Here is a 21,342-nt window from a genome sequence, read left to right as displayed (position 1 = left end):
GGGGAGGAGTAGTCCTAGTCCCAATGAGGGCCATTGGTGGGAGGGAGGAGTGGTAGGAGAGAGAAGACTATTTAGGGTACAGCCCACAAGAGCGAGTCTCAGAGCTGGGGTTGACAGACTGTCTCACAGAGCTCATGCTATGGCACTAAAAATAACTGAATAGATGTTTGGGCTCTGAATGGAGCTTGGGTTCTGATGCCCACACCTCTTCTTAGGCTCTAACCCTGAAAATGTGCCATTTGCTGTGTAAACATACCTTTAGAACCAGAAGATTCACTAGCTCTTCTCTTTCTTTCTTTCTTTCTTTCTTTCTTTCTTTCTTTCTTTCTTTCTTTCTTTCTTTCTTTCTTTCTTTCTTTCTTTCTTATGGCTTAAAAACAGCAGTGTTAGATGTCCAAGTCCTGGCTGGTGATCCAATGGATTGCTTCAGGTGATGCAGAGTGGATGGCAGAGATCCCATCAGGATGGTTTCCACTGACAAATGAGCATGGGCACAGAATTCATTAAGAATGAAATGGAGGGCTGGAAGAAAGAGAGAGATGGGGCTAGGTAAAAAAAAAGCCACTGACAGAAGCTGAGTTTGCTGGAGGTTTAGAGCCCCAAAGCCTTATTGAGGTGGGTGGAGGGCATGAAAAGAAAAGTCGGGGGAAGATATTTGTCTAATAACTATTGAAGTCTAAAAGATTTTTAATGCCTATAGGCATGTGACCCACTGCCTTCTTTTCATACCCTTTTGTCTGATTTTAAGGTTCCTCTGGCCCCAGTTTTTCCACTTTCAACCAGGCAGCTGGGTCCCTTCACTTATCCCGTTAGTTACTCAAGAAAAGTCAAGTTAGGTGTCACAAGGTACAGTAGCCTTTTCTCGGGGACTGGCAGAAGGTGATTCTCTCTCTCTCTCTCTCTCTCTCTGCCTTTCCTCTTCTATGTTCTTCTGGTTCCTAAACCTCCTCGCTGACTGGATAGGTCTTCCATCTCCACCCCCTTTTCTCTACATTCTTCCCCCTGCTCTTTCCCTCTCATTTTCACCTCTTACTCTGTGGCCCATTCCATACTATGCCTTCTTGGTCTTGGAGCTGCCTGCTCATTCTCTGTGCTCCTTTCTAGCCTCATCCCAACCACAGAATGGTAGGATTAGCCATCCATTCAATTTTCCACTTGCAGAAAATAAAGTGATATAAACTTCAGGAGTGAGAAAATACTACACGTACTCTACCGCCTTTGAAAAGTGTATTTCACAACAAAGTCAAAAAGAATGTACATGATCATACACTAGCTATTGGAAAATTTATTATTAGTATTAATATTTATTTATTTGTAATGCCAAAGCTGCATGCTTAAAAAGCATACCCAGCTTTTATTTTGCTGTTAGATCTGGTCACATAAGCACAGGTAGATTTCACCTCCATAAAATCACAGTAACGGCCAGAGCAAAAATCATAAACGTTGCTCTCATAAAAAGAAACTAATACACTGTAGAAAAGTACATATTTAGGTTATTGACTAGTATTCTCTATTGGTCTAAATGTAATTGCCATTAAAGTTAATGGTGTTTACATCTCTTCCCTAGGGCTTCCTAACACCAGCACTTGGGGATGGTTCATTAGTGTGTCAGGTGGGGAACCTGCCACCTATTGAGCCAACAAAACCACTCTCTGAAGACCTACAGTAATCATCAAAAGCTTCTCATCTAAGTACCGACCTGGTCTGACATGACTTAACTCATAAGTAAGGCTGCGTGTCTGTCATGGAGGTCACAAAATTCATGGGTTCTGTGGCTTTCCGTGACTTCTGCAGTGACCAATGTGGCTGATTCTAGGGCCGCCCAAGCAGCTGGCCCCGCAGCCGACTGCTTGGGCAGCCCCAGGGACAGCCACACCGGCCGCTGCTGGGCTGGCCCCACAGGCAGTGGTTGGTGGGCAGCCCCAGGGTGGCCGGAGCAGTGGCAGCTCCAGGCAACTGGCCCCGGGGACTACCCAAGCAGTGGCTGGTGGGGCTAGCCCCAGAGGTCCCCCCAGAGCAGCGGCCCCCCCCGGAGCCTCCCCAGCTAAGATTTAGTCAGGGGTATTTATAGTGGAGGTCATGGATAGATCACGGGCCATGAGTTTTTGTTTATTGCCCGTGACCTGTCCATGACTTTTACTAAAAATACCCATGATAAATCGTAGCCTTACTCATAAGATCTGGCAGAGCCACAGCACAAGGTGATGTCGCTTCAGGCCACATTTCTATAGAGAAGGTACATCTTTCTCAACTCAGTTCACATCACTGTCTCCCCTGGCAGTACAGCTGCCTTAGCAACCATGCTGCCAGTGGTTATACCCCTCGGTGCCTAGACGTAACCCCTCTGAGGGTGGGGTCGACAACATAGAGGAGAATTACTGATGGTTCAACTGGCAACATACTCCTCCACCACTAAAAGCCACCCCCCTCCCCCAAACCACAGTCTGTGGTCTCTGAGGCAGAATGGAGCATGTAGCGGTGGGTGCAGGTTACTCTTTTCTATACTTCCCAGTGTTTTAGTGCCCCAGTTTACCCATTCTAAATTAGACGTGCATGGTCCCAGATGTGTATTAATTTAACTCTGTTTAATCAGGTCGAGCTAATAGAAATGTCCAGAAAGGTTTGAGATCTGCAGCATCCTTACCTGCTGTCCAGTCAGCCAGAGGTGTGGGTGTGGGAGGAACACTCCCTGAAGAGATGTAAAAGGTCCTACAGACACTGCATTGTAGAATTTGCAGAGACTGAACAAATGGCAAGGGGTCACAGCAAACAGAAACATGCAGCTGCTCGCACTCCGAGGGGAAGCCCACTCATCCTTCAGGTGCAGGTAGCCTCTATATAGTATCCTCAGGAATCCACTTGTCCTGCCATAGTGAGTAGCACATTTCTGCTGATAGCCAGCTGACTGTGCTCTGGCGAACCCTGGCTATTCTGTGCCTGGGGGGGAGCCTGCTTTGCCATGGAGAAGGCCCCCATGGTACAGACCCCCTCTCCAAAGCCTCACATAAAGGGAAATCTGAGAGGGTTTCAGGTACAAGGTGGAAGAGGGTGTGTGGAACAAGAGATTGTGGATCTGTGCAGCACGATCCCTTATTCTGGACCTGGGTTTCCATGTGTAAATCCACATTGGGGGGCAGGGAAGTACAATTTAGAGTTGTGTTACCTCCCACTGAGACCCTTGTGTGACTGCTACTGAGCAGCCTCAGGGGGACTCTCCCCTGATTCCGCCCACCTTGCCTCAGCCACCATGTTCTCTTGTCTGTGGAGTGTGCCATCCTTTTGCAGATCTCCTTGCAGAAGCCCATCATTGTGCTGTAAGCTGGCGTGAAGGCAGCATATCAAGTAGGAGGTTTTGGCTTGTGTGTAGAAGTTGGAGAGGTTTTATAGTAAGTTGCTACACTTTTTGGCTTGCAAGCCCTGGGAACATATGGCTCATTGCTTGCCAAATGCTGGTATTTTAAATTGTGGGAGGAATAGAGCATGGCACATTTGACTTCTTCATTGCCACTGTTTTTGCCACCGCCACCCTGCCTCCCTCCTCTATTTTAGATCAGACTGTTCCATCCATTTTTAAAGAGAACTCTCCATTTACTTCCAGACTCGTGGCAGGAGATGGTCCCCTACTAGACATAATAAAGAAGTCCCCTTCTCAATAATACCCAACTGGAAATCTCCATCAGTTCAGAGCTGTAGTGAGTACACAGCAAATGCGTGACTAGTTCTGCTCATTCCTGAGCCTTGCAGTTGGCCTTACTCAGACTTTCAACAAACATCTTTTCTTTTCCAAGCAATCAAAACTTTATGGACTGTTATTTCCTTCCTCTCAACCTCCCAAGAGGTAACACCAGCACACTTGAGATGCTGCAAACTTGTCACTTCCACCTTGAGCCAGTGGTTGACCTGACCAGAGAGATGCCGGGAAATGAAATAGCATCCTTAAGTACAGACAGAGTAACTGTGTTAATTCAACCACAGCTCTGTTAAGCCACTACAGTAGCTGTCACAATGTGGTTGAAATCACTCCCCTCCACCCACCCAAGCCATTTAATGATACTGAAAAGTGCAACATATTGCTTTTTTAAAAGTTAATAAAATAGTAACTAAAGGTGACCTGCGAGACATTAATTTACTTGGATTTTCAAGATGCTTTTGATAAGACCCCTCATAAAAGACTATTAAGGAAAATAAATAATCGTGGGGTTAGGGACAGTCTTTGTTGTGGATTAAAAACCGGTTAAGCAACAGGAAACAAAGGGTTGTAATGAACAGCTGCTTCTTAGATTGGAGAGAGGTTAATAGTAGGGTACCACCAAGAGTCTGTATTTGGACTAGTGCCATTTAATAGATTTGTGATCTGAAGGAGGAAGTGGACAGAGTTAGTGATGATGATGACATTGCATTTCAGGGGGCCCAGTCCTGCAATCCGTACTCAGATTAGCAGTCAGTGCTCGTGCAAGTAGACCTATTGAATTTAGGTGGACTTTGAGTAAAGATTATCCAGCTGTAAAGGGTTTGCAGGAGTTGTCTTTTGATTCATAACAACAATGGAAGATTGTGAAGAACTCCAGGTGTACTTAAATGTATTGACAAATTGGGCAGCATGATGACTGATGAAATTCATCTGGGGTAAGGGTAAGGTAATACTTCTAATGAGAAATAGCCTCGTTTACCAGTTGGGTCCCAACATGTGGGATCCTTTAAAGAAAGAGACCTAGGAGTCATTGTGCGTAGATCATCGTGGGCCCAATTCCATCACTCTTATTCACACCAAATAGTGCTTTATTGGGCAAAAGGTCCATTTTATGTAAATGGTGTAAGAATGGCCAAAACAGGCCCTAAATTTGTCTGCCCAATGTGTAGAAGACACTACAAAATATCAAATAGGATAGTTGTTGTGTTCATAAAAAAGATATACAATGACAGAGCACATTGTAATGAAATTACAGCCAACAAATCCCTCCACCGGTGTTCTGTCCAGCTTTGCTCCACTTCCCATAACTAAAAGATGGCTTAAAGTGGAAAGAAGAGTAACACAGATGTTCAGAGCTACAATGGCATGTGCAATCTATTAACTTGTGGTATAATCTCTCCCAAAAAGTGGTGGAAGCCTCATCATTGACATGTTTAAAACTCGACTGGATAGAACAGCTAGGAAATGTGCAGTAGGGGACAATTCTGCATCGAAAGGTAGATGATGATATAACAGGCCTTTTGCACATCTGGACTGTACGGGCAAAATTATGGTCTTGTCAACCGTGCTGAGCTGTATAGGGCTTAATGATTGTTTATGGATTAGTGACTCCCAGGGCCTGGGAGAAGCATGGTAACTGGCTTTATACAGCTTATAAATGTGTGACCTGCATTCTACACACTATAGCTCCACCTATACCTGCTGGCTAGCAAGAGCACTGGGGGGCATGGCTACCCTCTATCCAGCCATGCCCCCTTTGTGGAAGTACTGGCAGCAGCCGCACTTTCACTCCCCACTGCATGAGCCAAGTACTACATCCATTTCCCTCCCCCAGCTCACCCACACGTGCCCCTTTATTGCTACATTACATATATGGAGACACTTCCAGAACTAGGAGTGTTTAGATTAGAAAAGAGAAGAGTTAGAAGGAACTTGACAGAGGAATTCAGTATCATGAACAGGGGAATCCATTAAATTAATAGCCAGACCATGTATATACACTGTAGGGAAAACCAGCACGTTTATTAGCCAGTTTCTGGAATTCACTGCAGCAGGAGCTCACTGAATCAAAGACTGTGGCTGGATTTTTTAAAGGGCTAGATCACTTTGTGACTAATTTGCCATCATGAATCTAAGATAAGGGTAGTTATAGCTCCAGCCTGTGGTCATTAGCTGATCCCCACATGGTCAGGAAGAGATCACCTCTCCCACCCCAGACTCAGTAATAGTTGTATTATGCTTTGGGTAAGTATGGGTGGCATTCTGGGAAGCATCAGGCACCAGCGGTGACTAGAAGCAGCCTACTGGACTTGATGGACCAAGAGTTAGATTAGGAAAATTCCTATAAAACCACAAAGGAGCTCCAGATAATGCTATTAATGTGGATGTTTAGACACACGGCTACTGTATATCAGCTTGAGCTATGATTTTGTTCAAGTTTAACACTAAACAGCCTTTTATAGTTGTATGGAAGATGGCTGAGGAAAATCCAGGGACTGTAGGAAGTGAGGATAGTTGCATCTTTCCCTCTTCATCACCAGGGCAATAGTGTCCAAGCGTGGTGCTGCAGGGCGCCATCTTCAACATGAGAACTAAAACCCAAGTCCTCAGCGCTCAAACTCATTAAATGGCACTGCATACTTGGGGCGCTTGGCCAAATGCCAGGGCTAAATTCTAACTACTGTTTGTCTCCCTGCATTTCTCATTTACTTTACACACTGCAAGTTCCTAGTCAGCTTCCACCCTAAACGGCTGTGCTGTATTGTTAGCATTGGTGATCAATGCTACCTTCCACCCCAGAAACACCTGCACATGCATGGCTGGATTGCAACTTTAGGTGCAGTCCTGAGCAACAGGTGGTGAGTTAGCTGCAGCACCTTAGGAAATAACCCTGTTATCCACAATTCCCTGCTGGATTCTCCCTTGTGCCATGGGGGAGAAGTGTAGTTATTTGCTTCTGGCATATACCAGTAATTAAGACACACCCTATAGAGCTGTGCTTTCCAGTGCAGTGGTGGGTGGATTACCCCCACTTGTACTCACCCATCTGTGCTGGGGTGAGAGAGAAGTGTGTACACATACACACCCACTTACTGCTGTATTCCCAGGCCCAAGATCCTGGTAGTCTATGCAAATGTGTAAGGAGATTTCTTTCTTCCTGCTTCCACCCCTGCATGGGTGTGAAGTCCAAGTCATCATCTAGCCCACAGACCACAATTTTTTATAAAATAAGCGTTATGGAAGGAGGAATCCTATTGGCTGACAAAGGTCATGACAGTGAGCCTATGCAGCATAACTCTCCATTACCAGACATTGTATGCCCAATATATCCAGGGGTGCATACCAGTGGGCAGAACAGGGTACTGAAGTCTATTCTTGTCTCTGCCGCTAACTTACTACGTGACCTTGGGCAAGTCACTGAAGCATACTGTCACACTGAAGTATATAGATTAATCATCTATAAAATAACAAATAATAATCCTGACCTACCTACCTCCCTAGGTCATTTGGAGTCTTAATGAGGGAACATTTTTAAACACCAGCAAGCTGTTGAAATTACAGCCAATTACAGCTCACATAGCCATGGAAAGGGATGATAGATCAGCAAAAACAATACAAAGGTTTTACAGTATTATTTTCTCCCTAATAGTAATGATGATCACAATAAAATATGTAGGTTTCAGCTGAGGAACTCAAATCCTTTTGCAAACATTAATCCCATTATATTGCATAATACTCCTGAGACATAGGCAAAGTGTACAGGGGGACATTGATTTCAATGGGATTTAGGCTCTTAACTGCTTTTGAGGATCTGGGTCCAAGAGCACAAGGCCATTGCAAGAGCAGCAGCTACTGTTCAAGACGCTACAAGTGGGGAAGCAGCCCTTCATCACCAACACATCCCATCCACCAACACTTTAATCTATCCTATCTCTCTGCTGCATGCACCAGCCACCAGTCTCCTCTTTTGCATGTACGGAGTGCTGGGTAGTAACATGGGAGGTCTCCATGCTTGTAAAACTAAACGGGCTCTTTATTAAGACAACTATTTCAGGGTTGTTTCGAGCCCTCATGAAATGTGAGCACAAACCAGCTTCCTAGTGCCTGCTCCAAACTCTTCCCTCTTGCAACCTGCATTCCTCCTCCAAGTTCCAGGCAGGCTGCTACCTCCTCCAAGACACTGAGCTTTCTTTGTGATTCTCCTCTCCTGAATGCTGCCTCTTAGCTCTGCACCTGAGACACCCCTGTTATTGGTTGTCCTTAGCAGAGACTGTCAACCATCCAGTGGTTATGATGAGCACAAACAGACAGCAAAGATGAGCCCACCAAACTCATTTCTGTTGACTCCAGAGATAAAAGGCTAGCACACTAGGTCACTACATTAACTGCCCACTGAGAGTGCAATTCACTTCACCTGCATAAAGACCAGCTGACCACGTTTTATGCAGGTAATAGAAATCAGGGAGGCAAAATATACCCTGCATTTAACTTTGGGAGGATGTTCCCCCCAAAAGACTGGTTAATTTTCCAGTGTCCAACTCAATTGTTAAATTAACCACCTAATACAAATATGAGAGAGAGAGAGAGGATTTAACACCCAGCAGCTTTGAGACCCTTTGGTTTGCAAGTTTTTCAAATGGAACCTGATTTCTCTGTCCTGTGCTGTATCATCAAACAAGGCCTCCAGATGGGGAAGGATAGTTAAAATGGCAGTGAGAGACAGCAGCACGCAGGAAGGGTCTAAGCCTGCTGACTGCCTTCAATGCTCCTACATTTCAGCTGAAATGGAGGGTGTTCAGGAGGAGCTCAGCACCTCTTAGGATAAAATTCTAAATGGTCACAGTGGAATGGGGAAATGGCCAGTGATTTCTGAGGAGTGTTCTGAACATTTTTTGTATTTAAGGTGGGATTTTCAAAAATGCCCAAACAACTTTGGAGCACAAATCCCATTAATGTCTAAAAACCCCACCTGCATGGCCTTAGATCCCAATCCTGCAAACATTTACAGATATGAGTAGCCTTACACACATGACTACTCTCACTGAGTTCAATAGGGCTACTCACATATAGAGAGTTATGTAGGATGGATCGCATTTCCAGGATCAGGGCTTTATTTAGTAAATATTTATTTGGGGACAGATTGTAAACCTCTTATTCGCATTAGTAAACAGTTATTCACATGAGCAGTCCAATTCACTTCAGTGAGCATAAGGGATTCATAGCCTGATCTTTAATGGCCATCTACTAACTGCCGTAGATTTAGTTTGTTTGTTTGTTTAGGTATTTTTTTGTCTCTGTGTAATATTTATCTTTAAAGCACAGAAAAAAGTTCTCACAATATATTTCACTTACTGGACATCCAACCTGGTGAGAGATACAATGAAAACAAAGTGCCATAGTGGCTGTGACCAGTGCTGTGTGTGACTGATCACTACTGGAAAATCTCAAACTCAGATAAAAATCATTGGGCTTTTTTTTTTGATGATACATTTGAAACACCTCATGTTGTAAAGGAAACCTGCAATAACGAGATAGTGCGAATGAAAAATAAACACTTCACATGTTTTCAAGCAAACAAAGCAGCATAAAGGCGTCTACTGAAACAGCCATTATAGTTGTATTATTGGAGGGTTGGTATTTTTCTTGCTCCAGCTCTGTGGTTTATTTGAAAGAACACTGACTTTTATTTTAATATAGTCTTATTCAGTATACTCTGTCAAGGTACCCAGAGTCCTTGAGCACCAGTAGATTGCAGATTTCTCAGTGTTATGTATAATTAAGATCAATGTTGATATTCGTCTCCAAAACATTTGTTACCAGAGAAGCCGTGAAAACGGTTCTCTAACTTCAGCATCTGAGCAGCAGCAAAGGTATCAGCAGAAACAATTCAAGGATTCTGAAGTCAATGGGACTGTGGCAATGACCATGGATCCCCTTGCAAGGTCAGTGCCCAAGACATTCATGGAAACACTTTATAAAGCAAACAGACTGTGCCGAACTATGGTTAAAGAAGGGCCTCCTATTTGAGAGGAAGTTTTCAAGGGATATATCCTATAGCAAGACAGATATCAAGTGTACATACATTATAAGGAGAACAGACATATAACCACTTCTAAACTAAGACTCGTGCCGTGCATACTCGATAACAAACCAGTAAGAGGAAATATTACTTAGTAGAAACTGTTTGATGAAGTCTTCCCCTTCCTTTCCAGCAGTGAGTCTTGAACCAATGTTTTTATCCCTACCTACCAAGAAGCAGGGAGGCAAAAAGAGCTGTCACTTTAGGCAAGTGGAAAGGAAGCAAGCAGCAAATTTCCTGCACAAGCTAGAAATAGGCCTTTCCTTTTAACTTTTAGAAGCTGTTCATGTGAACGCAGTGCTTGGGGAAGGTGCAGGACTGGCAGTTCTGGAGACAAGAGTCTTCTACTTAGCCACAGAATAGGTGACAGCTTTCCTACAATGTACTATTAGTGTGAGCCAACTGAGATGAAAGATATACATTTGGGCTTCGTACCCTTCTTTAGTCTTTGGCCTCTCTGCTAAAACTGCCCCTGTGGGTACCTGTCAGGGGAGTGTTTCCTTGTGTCATGTGAAAACCTGCTGTTTGGGAACTGCACTGATGCCACTAAACTCATTTTACATTGGCCACTATCAGTCACTATTAACATGAGCTTCATTTAAACCTGTCAGGTATAATCAAAAGGCTCTATAAGCACTGGAACATGTTACTTGTGGAATCCCCATCAATGGAGGTTTTTAACAACTGGTAACCTGTCAGGCATGATCTAGGTATATTTAATCCCACCTCAAGGCAGGGGGCTGGACTGGATGACCTCTTGAGGTCTCTTCCAGCCCTAGATTTCTGTGATTCTCTAACCCATGACCAACATCATCCACTCACCCACACAGGGGATATTGACTTGCTGTTGCCATAGCAACTGATTTTTTTCCCTTAGACAAGACAAAAGGAAGTCTGAGGAAGTCTCTGTTCAAAATTATCTTCTTCTCCCATCACTTGGACCATGTCACTCCCCTAATAAGTTTCCTTTAGTGACTCCTGCTTGCTTTCTGCATCAAGTTCTTCCTGCTGGTCCTGACTTTCAGAGCACTTCATATTTCCACTCCTCTTACCTCTCTGGACAAATTTCTACCTACAACCCTTCCTTCACTCTTTGGCTCTGCATCAGCCTTGCTGCCTTGCTCCTGTCTTTGTCTCCACATGCTCCTGCCTCCAAGGTTTCTTTCATACTGCTCTTTATGCCTGGAAAAGCCTTCCACGTCCCATGCATGTATTGACCATGCTCTCCTAATTCAAATGCCTCCTTGAAATGCGCTTCTGCAAAGCTTTTCTGTGATGAACCATCCTGCAACCAAAACTCTATCCACCCCCTTTCCCTCACCCTAACTCAGTCCAGTTCCAACAGACAAGATTTATGAAATACTAAATACATGAGTGATCTACTTGCCAGAAGGAAACAAACTCTTAGGACCTTTAATTGCACCTGACCTCACTTACATTACTTTTACATCAGTGTAACTCCATTAACCTCAGTGGAGAGATTTCTGATTTAGACTGGTGTAACTGAGATCAAAACCAGACCCTCTGCCACTGTTATTGTTTCTTGAACTCTATATAGATTTTAAAGTCCATGATTCTTACGTGAGCCTCTAAAGCACAGTGATGGTACCGTGTGGAGGATAGTCCTAATAAAATGCACAGTACTATGACAACAGATTTCACTGCTCACTCATCTTCCTCAGAGACCAGCACCACTATAGGTAGCATACAAGTCAGGAAGTAGCATCCTGGTCCCTCTACATGCAGAATGCTACTCGCAGCCCCATGAATTTAAAGTGTGTGTGTTGGATTCAGAGCTTAGAAGTGTGCTTGGAAAAGGGACATGATGGATTCACATATTATACCTCTTAAGAAGCCTTATCCAAATTTTCCTCAAAAAAGTGTGCATCCTTTTAAAGGTGAAATGCAAAGCTAAACTGATTATTGGGTGATGCTCCAAAATAAGAACTGACTATCCCCCACTTCCCAGGAGACAAAGGACAGTAAGCAAAGAAATGAGTTTTAACTTACCTTTTCCGGGTCATTTCTCATCAGTTGCAATGAGGTTTCTGGTATCTTTGATGTCAGTGAGTGATGCATTCTCTGAGATGCTCAGGAAATGAAGTGTCAATGGATTTAACAGAGGGAGAAAAAAATGTCAGAGGTTATTTCTGTGCCAAATATTCCCCATGGCCTGGATAATGGGAGTGTTCAGTATATAAAAACTCAACATATTTTCTTTTTTAGGTCTTTAGTAGAAATATAAAAATTTGCCAACAGAATGTTTTTCTGTTGGAAATGCCAAGTCATCAAAATCAAAACTTTCCCCAAGAATACGACAACTTTGGTGTAATGTCATTTTGAAAAAAAAATTTAAAAGGCCAACAACTTCCATTTCAACCTTATCAGGATAGAGCATTTCAATTTTTCATTTCAAAGTGACATTTTGCTAAAAATTACATTTTATTGTATATTATGTTATAAATTAAAATATAAACTTTTTTAAAAGTTGAAATCAGAATGAAATATTTCAAAATTATTGAAACGGAAAGTTTTGACTGATCCAAAATGAATTTCTTTTGAAAATTTTGGTCTGTAGGAAATATGAGTAGTCTTTACCTACTCTTACCTTATCTAGTACTCTTTGAAATGGCACTTGGTTAAAGCGCACTAGAGAATTTTTAGTGGGCACCAGCAGTGTCTACACAGACCAGTTGGTGCACAACATGTTAATGTGCTTTAGAAATCACACCCCTGTAGTGTTCATTGCTGAACCATGTAGACATGCCTGTACAGCATTGCAAAACAGGGGTCACTCCATTGAAATCAGGGGAGTTACACTGCTATAAAATCAGTGTAAGAGAGATCAGAGTCAGTCTCCTTATGTCTACACTCCAAGGTAGAGTTAGCCATGGCTGTTGCCATCAGCCTAACCTTATCTAAAGCAGCATCACAAAGGAAAGAATTTGAGTGGATGGCGTTCATAATTATCCTTATTCTCTCATGAATTGGGCCATTGTATAAAGACCATGGTAGAAACTGTTTCCAGGGATGATGGAGGAATCTTTGAGGAAGAGGTCATGGTTAGAACCACTTTGAGAACCAACAGTACTGTCACCTAAGTGCTTCCAAGCAGGAGAAATGCCTGAATGTTGGTTGTATCCAAATGAGTTACAGAGTCTGTGGGCTGTGTAGACTACAGGTGTGTCCCTTGAGGGAAAGAAGAGCTGTCTTCAGAAGACCAATCCACTGAGGGGCAGAAAGGACTAAAAGTCCAGATGGGTAAAACTAAGTCCAGAGGTTGATTGTGAAACCTGGCAGAAGGCCAGAGGAACTGTTTGTCTGTAGTGTGAGTTAATTTTAGTCTCCAATTTTATTACCCAATTACCTCCCTCAGCCCAATACAACATCTGATACAAAAAACTCCCTGGGAAACACTTAGGTTCTGACTTTTCAGGGGTGTTGCGCATCCACAATTCCAGCTGAAATCACTAGGGCTTGCCAGGAGAGAGGCAACCAGATTGGGACTAGAACAAGTCCTGTCAATTCCCCCTGAGAAGACAAAACATTTTCTCTGCAAGACATTAAAGGGTGAACAAGGTTTATTCACTTGTGCCCATTCCCTATTAATGAATTCCATAAAGGATGCTTAAGTGGAAAATTAAATGACTTCTTTGTGTGGCCAAAAGAAATAATCCTTGTAAGGCAAGAAGGCAAAGAGGAGAGATTTCAGCCCCTTTAAACAAAACAGAGGACCTTGCAATCTGGCTCTTGATCTAATTCTGAGCCAAGGAGCTGCCATATTGTACCAGAATGGGGAAACCAAGCCACCTGCAGCCTGTCACTTCTATTGGACCTCCACAGAGCACACTGGGACAGCAGAATACGGTGGTATCCAGGCCTGAAGGACCATGCAAACTGCCTATTTCAGATGTAGCTAATTAATTTGCTGCTCCACTGCAAGAAAAAGAATGCCTGAAGCCCCCCAGTGGGGATCAGAAGCCATGAGAACATGCTTCCCCAAAAGCCTTACTATTCTGTAAAAGTAGAGGCCATTCGTAGGATGGCTGACTGCTAGCAGGTGTCCTCAGCACAAGCTTGCCAAACTGAAAGAAGGAGGAGGAACAGGAGGCTTTCCCATTGGTGGGAGAGTACTCACCAGTGCCACCTCCAAGCATTCAAAAATCATGAAGCAGGCCCCAAAAATTCAGGAGTGGCTTAAAATTAGGAGAGTTTTAAAAAGAATAAATCGGAGGTGTTACTTGTCTTCTGGTGTCACCATCATTAGAGGTCACATTTTCAAGGCTTTCTCTGCAACCGTGAGAGCTATGAATTTACTTTTTTTGAATGAAAATTGAGATTTCTACATAATCATATGACTCCAGGAGCTGGGACTTTAAGAAAAGCATCTGCTATCATGAGACCCATGACAAAGTCACAAGAGTTGACCACACTGAGTACATCCAGACATAACCCTGGCCAAATGTATGGTCGTACATGAGCCCTATTGTCAGCTACCCTTCCTGGCTCTACGTCTTATTGTAACCCTCCCCCACAACACACATACCTCAAAGAAACAAGTGGGGCCAATTAGTAGTTCTGGAATAAAAGCATGCAAAATACACCATTTTGTGTTGTTTTAATATGAAACTAGCTGAAACTTAGTGGCTTAGGTGAAGTTTCACTTTGTGATTTGTGGTATACTGGAGCCTGAAAATCCAAGTGAAACTCTGGAGGTGTGAATCCATGTGAATCAGAACTAAAGAAATCCCTAGGAACTAACACCTCAGAATTTCATACAGGTCTAGAGAAACGTTCATATGGTGCATATGTATATGTATATAGTTATTTGTAATTATATATCTTTGGTCTTCTTTTAGAAGCTATGGTCAAAATGTTCAAACTTGAAGGCCTAAAGATAAGCACACCTAAAATTCATATGTAGGCATCTGAACAGTGGCATGATTTTCAGATGTGTGAAGCACTTGACGTCATTGGCCATTTGAAGTCAACAGGAGCTGAGGCTGCTCAACACCTATGAAAATCAGGCCACCAGGTTAAGGTATCTAACTTTAGTCACCTTTGACATGATCCGCATCTCTGTCCCAGCACTTACTCATCTGTGCCTCCGTGTTCTGTCTGGCTCACAGGTGAATCCACATATAGCCCTACGCTTCAAGTAACATCTGCTCCTCCACCAGGATGGGGAAACCTGGCGAGATGGTTGATTAAGATATACACTACAAACAGTTCCCTTGGCCCTCCGAGCAGCAGAGTTTCACAATCAGCCCATCCCTTCTCCCCTTCATGGATGTGCACGTGTCCTTCCTTCGGCTACTAAATTGTTGACATTTAAACAAATATGCTTTACTTGAACATCTGTGTGAATGCAATCACAATAAATTTAAAAATAAGAAAACACCAGATCTTCCTCAATCTCTCCCAGGCTCTCTTCCCAAGCCTCCTACTGGGCCACTTTGTAGAGCTCTCCCCATATATTTCTTCTGTCCTGGTCTCCCAAGAGTAGGCCACTCCTTTTATAGCAAGCCTTGCTTTCATCTTGTAGACATACGACCCCTCTACCACATGCACCATTCCCAAAAACCCATCCTTGAAAGGGCAGCATCTCCAAAACAGGTGTGCTGGTTGTGCTGGGACTAGAACTGGTCAATTTTTTTTCTGTCAAAACTGTTTTGTTTGTTTGTTGTTTTACAGAACATTGGGGTTTTGACTAAACATTTTTTCATGGAAAGTGTCTGCTTTCCATGGAGAATTTTGACTTTTCTGAAAAAACAAAAACAAATGAAACAAAAGCTTTTCAGCTCAAAATGTTTGGCATTCATTTTTAAGTCAAAAATTTCCACAGAAAATCACAATGAAAACTATTTTGATTGAAATTTTGTGAGGAAAAAGAAAAAGATTTTTCTGACCAGCTGTAGCTGGAACTTTTAATGCCCCGGTTATAGCACCCACATTTGAAAATGTTGGCGTAGGTTTTAGTGAAGTTTGTTATTGTGTTTTGGATTCTTTGTGTTTGTGGGTATATGTATGTTGCTTTATATTTGCTGCACTCTTAAGAAAATCTTAGTGTTTATGTATTTTTTAATCTATTTATTTACATAGTTTAAACAGCTTTTCAAATCCTTGCCATATAAATTTCAGAAACAAAACAGTGATCATTACAGCAGTGAGCTTTTGTTGAGAGAAACATTATACAGTAATATAACCATCGGCTCTTTCTATGTATCAGGGTGTTACCATATTACTGAGTGAGCCTCTTGACATTACCCAGGAAGAGTTGTTTCTGTTGATTTTATTATTCTGATTGCACGTATTTATCAAACCCGGCATGTCCATCAAATGTTAATATTCAAAAAAAATGGACAGGTGTGCTGAGTTTTTTGTCTGAAGGAAATCTTAGGTTTTAGATACCATTTTGCAAAGACAAAAAGAAAAGGAAGAGGAAATCCTGCAAAGAGTTTGGGTTTAACTATTATTTTTCCTGGCAAGTATATTCTATTACTTTTAAATATGATATGTAGTAAGGATTCCGTGTCTTAATATGTCTCTCAGTATAAAAACAAAGGCCCAGTAGCATTGTATACAAGATCACTTTCTTAAATGTATGCTTACCAGGCCCTTTCAGAGGTCCAGAGAGTCCCAGGCCACTTCCAGCTTTTGAGGCCCCTAGCCACAATACTAATAAAAAATGACGATACATGAAAACAAAATAAGGCACCAAAAAAGAGTATAAAAAAGAATATTTTTTTATTTAACAAATGCTTTTCTAGCCTTTTTCTGGGCAAATGCACTAATTAGTAAGGGAAAATCTAGCTTTCGTGCACATAAAAACAAGTTGCGAAATTTATCAAATGCCAAAAAATTAACAAGTGTCTACATTTGAGGCCCCCTTTGAGCTTGAGGCCCAGGCCAAATGGCCCTCCTGACCCCCACTCTGATTGGCCCTGTAAGCTGCTAAAGCATGCAAATCTCTTACCAATAAATAGGGGCAAATGATAGCAGCATCTTGAAGGAGGAGGTAAGTCATCTTGCTCATCAGTTAAATTGATCCCTGTACTCCAGGGGTGATTGGACACAACCATCAGCATATTGTAGCTAGTCGTGGAGTAAGCCATTCAGACACCAGTGAAAACTTTCAAGCAGCCAGCAAAACACTCAGATGCGTGTACAGGAAAAGTACATTACTGAGCTTAGCATCTGTGACTTGCAGCTGCCAAGTATCCTCCATGTGTTGTTACAGCTGTTGAGTCTCCTGCTAAGGAAGACAGAACAGAAGGATGAAAAGAAAGCATCATCGAGAATGTTCAGCTACTGGAGAACAGTGCCAAGCAGGTATTTAAGTTACATGCCTGCACAAACTAAGTCCTCTAAGCATGTGAGCTCACTGCTATTTGCCTACTGGACTCACAATAAAGACAAATCATGTCCCTAAGCCACTAGGCAGTTTTCAAACTATTCTGAATACAGGATCTGCTGAAGCCCTAAAGTAATATACAGAGCTATATCCAGCTTTGTGAATTTGGTCGAAGTAGGATGGAAACATTGGAGATGGGGGCATATGTTTGCATGCCAGTTGAGAATTTAGCATCAAAAAGACAAGGAGGAAATGGTAATGACCCCCTACCTCAAAAATAGCCATTTAAAAAGTTGTTTTTCATTTTCAGAGAATTTTCTTCAAGGTCTTTTTAACAAGGCTCTGTCTAGACTTTCAACCTTTTTAAAAAAGTCAATAAGTGAGGTTGCTTGACAGTGATTGTATTTGCGCCTAGTTCTTACAGTTCTAGTTCAAATCATATTTTTCACTTTGTTTACCTGTAAGCTTTCATGCTTTACACACAGCAATATTAATCTGGGTTATAATCTTGCTAAATTCAAACGTTAACAGTCTCAGTCCTGGTCTGTGGTTAGGTCCTAGTTCAGCAACGCACATTTTAAGTATGTGGTTAAGTCCATCCCTATTCATCAAAGCACATAGGGCCTGATCCAAAGCTCACTGAAGTCAGTGGAAAGATTGCCATTGAGTTCAGTAAGCTTTGGGTCAGATTCTGTAGTATGTGCCTAACTTTAAATACAAGTAGTTCCACCGAAGTCAGTGTAACTATTCATGTGCCATTGGAGACTTCTCTAGAAAACTCTTGGATGTGATGTTAGCTATTCAGTAGGTTGTTCTCTTCTTTCATGGCAGTATTAAATCAACAAACTGGCCCAGTGCTGGGGACACTGTGTTCTTTCAGGCATCATCATTTGGAGAAAATGCAAAATGGAGGTAAATATGGAGTCAATGGCACTTTTCACAAGAGAGGAGACATTAGTTTATTTGGGTATCTACATCCTGCCTGCGTAAGAACTGGTGCAGATGTCAAAGGCAAATGGTTCAACATTAGAATATCAAGGAGAACATCAAGGTGCTGTGGACATTTTGGATGGATCTGGTCTGGGAAGTCTCTATGCAGTAATCTTGGAAGAAGACTGAGACTCTCATGCCTGGAAATGTGGGGGTTTTTTTCATTTAAAACCAAATTAATAACTAACCTCCTATTTGCTTCTAAAGACACAAAGTGTGGTTTCATAAGGCCATTCTCTGAAGCAAAGGAATTTGTGTACTACAGCAAGCTGTATTATATTAGGAAAGGTTTTTAATGGTGTTTAGTGATTGAAAGCAAGATGCAATAGCTTTACAACAAAGAAGCTTATGATGAAGGTCTTCTGTAATAGCTTTTATATTACTGTAAATCACAATGCTTATGGTTTACTTTTTATTAATGCAAATGAAGTGCAAATCAAATGAAAGCTGAGTGTCTACCAACAGGTTGTTTTAAATAGCTGAGAATATATGTATATTTTATCTTTTAACAGGATTTTTTTATTTTAAATAGTTTTAACGTTTTTATCCCTGTAATAGTGCTGGAAGGCCACAAGATGAGAGCAATTTTTAATTCACGCTTATAAGACATGGGTATTTGGAAACCATTAGAAACTGACTTTTTTTCCTCCCTTTTTATTTTGATTCTTTCACCAGAGACGCCAGGACTAATGCTATCATGACAGATGGGCAGAGTTTTTAGAGCCACTGTACAAAACGTACTGGAGCAGTGTATCATTAACACACAGCACCTTCAAAATGTGGCCAGTGAAGTATAATTTGTTTGGAACAGTGTCTACTGTATAGAAACTAAAGCCCGAATTCTGCTCTCAGGTACAGCACAGCTGGATATGTTCTAGTGACCTGACAGCTTTGTTTATAGTATATGAAAAATAAAACTAAACAAAACAGTACTAATGATGTGAGGTTTATTATTATTATTACTTCTGGTATTTAATGACTTGTGCGTTTTCAGTAGTGTTAACAGGCTGGGTGAGGCAAGTCTTTTATTGTGTGGAAGACTCTAAGGTCCCAGTTCAGCAAGACATTTAAGCACATGCATGACTTTAAAGTTGTGACTGGTCCCATTGGAGGAAGTGAGACTACTCATATTCCAGAAAACACGCATGTAAATGTTTGCAGGACTGGGGCCTGAGTCACAACAGTAGGGTTCCGTATGTGAGGCTACAAAATAATGGCACACGAAACTTTTATGCAGGCCATGTCATAATGTGGATTTCATTTTAAATATAGAACTATTTTAAAAGAGAAACATTTTTAGCCACTAAACAAAGAGAGGTGAGGATGTTTGTTTTTTTCACATGTCCCAAATAGCTGTAAATACATTTTCCCCTAGTCTTGATTCTCCTTTGAAACAAGGTATATTGAAATATATCTTCACAATAAAGATATGTGCTTTGATACATTAGGATCTCATCTTCAGCCATACAGAACAACTCAGACTTTGTATCTGTCAGTAACCCCATAAGAAAAAGTATCTCCCCCACGTACAATTATTATCAACATTTTTAAAATAAATGTTAGAGTCAGATTAACCACCATTGAGACTTACGCTGTCTCTTTACCCTCAGAACAAATCTGACAGGGGCAGAGGGCATGCAAGTTTCCCCACAATGCTTTGCAATATGTTTCAGCACTGACCCTAAAAGATCCCTTCTAGGGGTAGCAGGTAGATCTCTTCTAGGGATAGTTCAATCTCCATGTTCATTCAGGGCCTGATCCAGGACCCATTGACAACAATAGAAAGATTCTCATTGACTTCACTGGGCCTTGGATCAGGCTGTAGTCCATTTGCCTCTCTGTTGAGTCGGCCTACAGAGATAAATACAGTAGTGGTTTTTGTGATATGGTGCTTTTTCATGAAGAACTGGACAGAGAACATAAGCCTGTTTCACACAGGCCACCAGCAGCCTTCAGACGCTAATAGCTGTCCATTGCTACTATCCTGAGTTCACCTCCAAACTGGCAATTTAGAGCTGAAATACTGCATATCCCATTACCAATCTGCTCAGCCAAGGCAGCTTCCCTTCTCTCCCTGCAATCAAATGTTACCCACTTTGCATTCTCTAAAACTTATCTAGATACCTGAGAAATTTTCCCTTGGCAGGTCACAGCCTCCATATACAGCTAGCAAGCCACCTGGCTGAGAGAGACAGGGGAAGAAAATTAGACATGTAAGAGAAAGGGAGACAAACAATAGCAGAAATGAAGAACAGCTGCCTGATCCAAGTAACTGGACTTTGATTGTTACAGTCATTGGGAGAAAAAGAGAGAGGAACTTTTGTTTGTTGGACTTTTGCACTGTAAAGTGAGAGCCTGAGGCAAAGGACACCGCCCACCATATTATGGGCTGGGTGTTTTGCTCATGGACATATGCTTCTGAAGCATGCTTGTGGTGTTTTCCCAAATTAATGCCGGGTTACTTTCCCCTTTTTATTAAAAGTTTATTTTCTAAACACAGACTTAGTGCTTGTGAGAGAGGAAGTATTGCCTCTTAGAGGCACCCAGGGGTGTAATTTTCCCAGATTACTGGAATCCGCTTCTGTGTTTCATTGTTAAAAAGAAACCCCTAGATATTGAACCTGGCCCTTGTTGCTGCTGACTCCACCTGGCAGAAGGGTTACACATACATTAGATGATTGCAGTGGTCCATTCTGGCCTTAAAATCTATTAGTCTGTGAATGTAGGAAGAAAGGTACATCAAACCTAGCAGAACTTCTCTTCTGAGTGCAATGCAAGCAGCTGATGGTGCAATAGTATTTATATGAACCCAACTAATATTTGTACTTAACAGGAGGTGACCACAAGTTTAAAATATAATTATTTTATAATTAACTTTATTGCAAAACCATTAAAAGTAAAGCTTAATGCAGCATCCAATATAGCTAGAGAATTGTTGCAGATTGCACAGTTGTTCTTGCACCGCTTAATAAAAGGAAAAGTTTGCTCCTTAGGACCAGATTCTGATCCCCTTACCCATATTGAATAGCACCTTACTTCACAAATTGTCTCACTGAAATCAGTGGTACAATTTGTGGACTAAGGTGTTGCCCAATATAAGTAAAGGGGAACAGAAGACATGTGAAAGGTTCCTGCTTTAGCTAGATGACAGAAGGGACAGACAGCTATTGAAATAGTCAGTTACTAGCTATTTGGCTGTCTGGATATTTATATTGTGTCTTTTACCAT

At 41.9% G+C, this 21,342-nt stretch overlaps 1 long non-coding RNA gene across 1 annotated transcript; it reads right to left on the bottom strand.

The window, feature by feature from the left end:
• Positions 1-390: 390 nt before the first annotated feature.
• Positions 391-15,083, bottom strand: LOC140908319 (uncharacterized). Its single transcript, XR_012157833.1, has 3 exons — positions 14,830-15,083; positions 11,781-11,852; positions 391-522 (listed from the first exon to the last, which is right to left on the bottom strand). It is a non-coding gene; the product is annotated as an uncharacterized LOC140908319 (long non-coding RNA).
• Positions 15,084-21,342: the final 6,259 nt, after the last annotated feature.

Source organism: Lepidochelys kempii, chromosome 3, assembly GCF_965140285.1.
Source record: "Lepidochelys kempii isolate rLepKem1 chromosome 3, rLepKem1.hap1, whole genome shotgun sequence".
Lineage (NCBI taxonomy): Eukaryota > Metazoa > Chordata > Testudines > Cheloniidae > Lepidochelys > Lepidochelys kempii.
Note: the sequence above shows the minus strand (reverse complement) of the source record. Positions and strands in the feature narration are given on the sequence as shown.